The following is a 5,374-nucleotide window of genomic DNA, read 5'->3' on the forward strand; positions in this document are numbered from 1 at the left end:
TTTTTTTTTTTTTTTTTTTTTTCGTTTCTCTAATTGTTGGTTTTTAGGGTTGTGACTTAATTACGCTCTTCTTCTTTTTTTTTTTGATAACTTTTCCATATTTGATTTGGTGAATGAATAATAATAATTTCCGTTTTTTATCAATTGATTTCAGTTTCTTGTACGAACAACCATTGAGAAACCAAAAACAAAACATCAAGGGACACTCTGTTATCTCAAAGAAAACTTATATCAAAAGAACTCTGTTTCTATACACAATGCATCAAACACTCGCATCACAATTCTCAACCCGAGACCAAGTCACCGACTTCGTCGTCTACAAAGGTAACGGTGTTAAAGGCTTGTCTGAAACCGGAATCAAGATTCTTCCCGACCAATACATTCAGCCATTCGAAGAGCGACTGATCAACTTTCACGTAAACGACAAGACAGAAGAATCCATACCGGTAATCAACATGTTAAATACGGATGAGAAGAGTGTCTCGAAGGCCGTATGTGATGCTGCGGAAGAATGGGGTTTCTTTCAGGTGATCAACCATGGCGTTTGGATGGAAGTTCTTGAAAATATGAAAGCAGCTACGCACAGATTCTTTAGTTTACCGGTGGAAGAGAAAAGGAAGTTGTCAAGAGAGAAGTCTTTGTCAGCAAATGTGAGATACGGAACGAGTTTTAGTCCTCATGCTGAGAAAGCTCTCGAGTGGAAAGATTATCTCAGCCTATTCTTTGTATCTGAAGCTGAAGTATCACAACTTTGGCCTGACGCTTGCAGGTAAAATATGAAACAAACGTATCTTGTGTCATCCTTTTCTCAATGCTTCTTGCAACAACAAACCTCAAGACTCTTAAGCTCACTTCTTTACAAGCAAAGGTTACACAATTTGAAATCGAGTTAAGCAAATTCAAATTACCTTAACTACTTGTCTAGCAGCAAGTTCAGCGGATAAGCCGCGGCAAGTTTTAGCAGCGGCTTCTGAGGAGAGAGCATCCCATATGCCATCGGACGCAATGATAAGCCTTCCGCCAAGATTTGACAGCTTTATGTACATATACTGATGTGTCTGCATTTTATAGGATTTTAACAATAGTTTTTGTATTTGTTTTGAGTATTTTGTTAAGTCCAAATGTGCTTTTAGAGTCTTTTTAGTCTTTTGTGAGTCTTTACAGGTTATAGATGACTTTGGAAGGAATCTGAGAGCTTTAGGGATGAAAACATGCATCTGGAGCTAAATTGGTTGAAGACTGATCGGGCTAACAAGCAGATGGAGTGAGAGCAGAAAAACATTCTGGATCGATTGAGCTCGAGATCGACCAGTCCCGTCCCCGAAGCAACTTTTATTTTTATGTTTCAAACCGACTTTTAGGGTTTTATTTTCTATTTAAGCACGAGGCTCGACCTCTAGGAAAATAACTTAATTTTTACGCAGCTTTTGAGTACTTGTAAGCTTTGGGAGAAGATCTCTTATCCTTTCTAACCCTTTGGAGAAGAATTCTGAACTTTTTTATTTCTCTTTGCAATTCAAACATGTTTTCTTCATCTTTGATTTGCTGTTCTTTGATTACCATGTCTGAGTAGTTTTACTGTTGGGTTTCGGGTTTCAAAAAGGGGTTTTATGATTCCCTAAACTTAGGTTGTTAGATTTGGGATTGATCTTTTGTGTTCTTCATCTATAGTTTTGCTTAATGCTTAAACTAGATTAGCTACCTAGTTTATGATTGTGGGTTTAATTCATCTAGGCATCAAAAGTGTTGTTGAATTGCTTGAAAAGAACATAGGTGAGCAAGGTGATCCTTAGCCAACGAAAGCTGAAGTTAAGGCACCTTGTGAACAAAAATCAAACTTGAACTTATTGCTTGCTAGGATTGCTAGATTCAAACGACGGTTTAGAATTTAATCAATTCCTTGCATAGATAACTAACGCTGTGACAGTAGGTTAGTTTTACATTCGTGATTTGAGGTCAAGAACGGTATCTAATGCTTTCCCAACCTATCATCTGAATTAGTGATCATAACTCCTAATAGACTCCCAACGCCCAATATTTCCTTTTTGATTTAGAAACAACTTATTTACTTTCCGTTTTTTAATCATTACTTGCTTCACAAACTTCCTCTTTTGTCTTAGCTATATTTGATTTTCATAGTTTTTATAGTGCAATTCTTTGGTCTCTGAGGATTCGATCCTGAAGTATTACAACGATACCACTAGATCGTGGTGGAATACACGTTAGGTTTTAATTGACCTTTGATCATATACCAATTGTGAATAACAGTGTGAGAGTTTGTTTGTAAATGACGAAACAAATTTGTAAAGGAAACATTAAAGATATATAAATATACCTTCACTTGCTTTACAAAAACTGGAACTATGATTTAGAGTATTAAGAATATTATTAAGGCACAATCTATATGGCAAAATATTATTGGTCAGGTGACTTGTGTGATTTATAACTTATAAGGATGTAAAAGAAAAATAACAACCGGACAGTTTCTCCAATTTTTTTATCTAGGGTTTCATCCACCATGATGAGTGAACGTAAGCAGCAAGGCACCGAGAATAACCTAAGCGTAGCCGGATTTAATAAAGGATCTTCAAGCTTTGATTCGATACCTGTTGATCTCTTCATCCATATCTTTTCAAGATTATCTATAAAGTCTATAACAAGGAGTCGTTGTGTATCAAAGCAATGGTCATCCACAATTCGCCGTCCAAATTACACCCTGCTGTTCCCTATCAAGTTCCCAGCTCCACCGCGGCTCCTTTTCGCTTTCAAAAACACACAAGAGTTTTCCTTCTACTCTTCACCTCATAAGCCGAATATGAACTCGTCTCTGGTAGCAACTCCTCATCATAGGATCAGTAGCACAAACTTCTTTCAGTTCTGTCGCCCTATCCGCCGACTGGTCTGTCTTCATCATATCGAAAAAAAACAATTATTCAGTGGCGGTGGTTTTTAACCCCAGCACAGGAGAGTCTTTAACCTTACCCAAACTGAGAATATTGGAGGGGATGCAACCACAATCAGAGAGGAGAAACAGAGGAGAAAGGTATTCTTTTGGGTTTGATCCAGTTGAGAAGCAGTTCAAGGTATTGCGCATTACATGGTTGCGTAATGGCTCGCACGAGTGGTCGTCGTCCAGTACTGATTATCAAGTTCTCGTAATAGAGACTGGAAATGGATCTCTCATATGGAGAAATATCCAATGCAGCACAATTCAGTGTCCTCTAAGCGTTAGTGGGATATGCATCAACGGTGTTTTGTATTATCCAGCAAAGATCAATAACAACGAAAAACATATGATTGTTTGCTTTGATGTTAGGTTTGAGAATTTCAGTTTTACTGACATTGATCAAGAAGACTTGGCAACAACCATCTGAGATCCTTACACTGTTAGCCTGATCGATTACAAAGGTAAATTAGGTGTTTGTAATTGTACTACTTACGATAATCTTTTTGTTAAGTTGTGGGTTTTGGAGGATGCCGAGGAACATAAATGGTCAAAGCATATCTACCAAACACAAATGCCCCGTGCAGCGAGCTCGATAAGCCTTGCAGAAATGGTTTCTAGTGGCGAGATTGTGTTGTACCCGTGCTATGGACCACGCAATGTACAAGAGCCTTTCTTCATTTATTACTACAATCTCGAGAGCGGAATTATCACAAGAGTGAGACTTGAAGTTCCAATATTAAAGAGTTTTCCTATTGTAGATTTTACACATTTACAGACTTTGAGTAGTGTTTGTGTTTGACTGTTTCCTGATCTAGTCAAAACTCAAAATTATCATTCGTAGAACCATGAAGTACTGGAGTACAAACAACATGCATGTCCTTTTTCACTTGATGTTGTAAAATTAGCATGGAGACGCCTTAAAAACTCCAAGAAGAAGCGAAGTACCATATACGTGTTTAATCTTTTAACCTGGCTATTCAAAAAGATAAAAGAATTCATGTATTGTATTTTATAAAACTAGATTCAGACCCGCACGTATGTGCGGGGTTGATTTCAAAACTAATTTTTCTTTAAACTTTGTAATATATTATGTATGTACGATGTTATATTTATTGATATAATTATTGGTAATAGTATTTATAGTTTAAACTTATATTGGTTTAATTTCATCCAATATATCAATGTTTGAAATAATAAAAGTTTCACATAAAATTAGATTTCACACAACCATAGATCCGAATAGAATGTGAAACGGATTGGTGACTGGTTAAATTTGTATTAAACTCGTGAGCTATGAAACTGGATTAAAAAAAACTGGTTAATAATATTTTGTTTATTTCCACAAATTTACAAATAACCTATAAAAATATGTGACTGTTGAAACTTCAAAAATTCAAAAAATCAGAAAAGCTTGATTGGCAAATAAAATATTTATAAGACTTTTAAATACTTTTAAAACTTTAAAAGCCACCAATCGAGGGTTATGTGTGTTTTTGAATAGATTTCAAGCTATTTTAAAATGGTTTCAAACTTGCTTCTTGTGTGATCCTTGTCTTATGTTGAGTTGGATTTCTACATAATTTTTAGGTTTAGTAGCCACTTAATCTCCGTTTATACCATAAAATAACATTACTGACAACAAAATGTAAATGACTAAATGGCTAATAACTTAGAAATAAACAACCAATTGTCACAAAAACATAAGATATCTATTGTATTGTTGTGTCAATAACCTTTACACTTATAACTTGTTTATCATAATAGGAAGCAAAGAAACATAAGCATATGCACGCTCAGTTGCTTTATAAATTGAACAGAAACTATTTAATCAAAAAACAAAAACAAAATAATATAGAAAATGATAACTCATACAGGTTCTGGAATACTTTCAGAATTCATTGTCTTATTTAAAAATAATTCATCCCTTCATGCTCTTAAACCTATACTTAGAAAACTGAGACCACCCTAAAAATTAGCATACACTACAAGAAAACAATCAATTTGCTAGGAATTTTTGCGAGGGAAATTATCTCTCGCAAATTTGCGATGGAATTGCGAGGCATTTACTATAAACATAAAATTCCTAGCAAATTCTTCGCAAATTTGTGAGGAAGAAAAACCCCGGAAATCCGTCGCAAATTTGCGAGGGATTTCAAGGTAAGTTAACATTCCTCGCAAATCTATTACAAATTTACGATGGGGTTTGCGATGATATTATCCATAGCAATTTTTCGAGGGATCTGCGATGGAACACGAGAGCCATCGCAAATCTGTAGCAAATTGAGAAAATAAAATTCAAAAAAAATACTTATAAAACTTAATCGAATTTTATTTTAAATACATTTGAGTGTTCTTAAGATTCATCAAATAAATTTCTATACCCCAAATCCTATACATCAAACTCTTAGCCTAACTCAAAACCCTAAA

The 5,374-nt window shown here is 35.1% G+C and overlaps 1 pseudogene; it reads left to right on the top strand.

Moving 5' to 3' along the window:
- Positions 3,006-3,746, top strand: LOC109128748 (annotated as a pseudogene).

This window comes from Camelina sativa, chromosome 14 (genome assembly GCF_000633955.1).
Source record: "Camelina sativa cultivar DH55 chromosome 14, Cs, whole genome shotgun sequence".
In the NCBI taxonomy this organism is placed as follows: domain Eukaryota; kingdom Viridiplantae; phylum Streptophyta; class Magnoliopsida; order Brassicales; family Brassicaceae; genus Camelina; species Camelina sativa.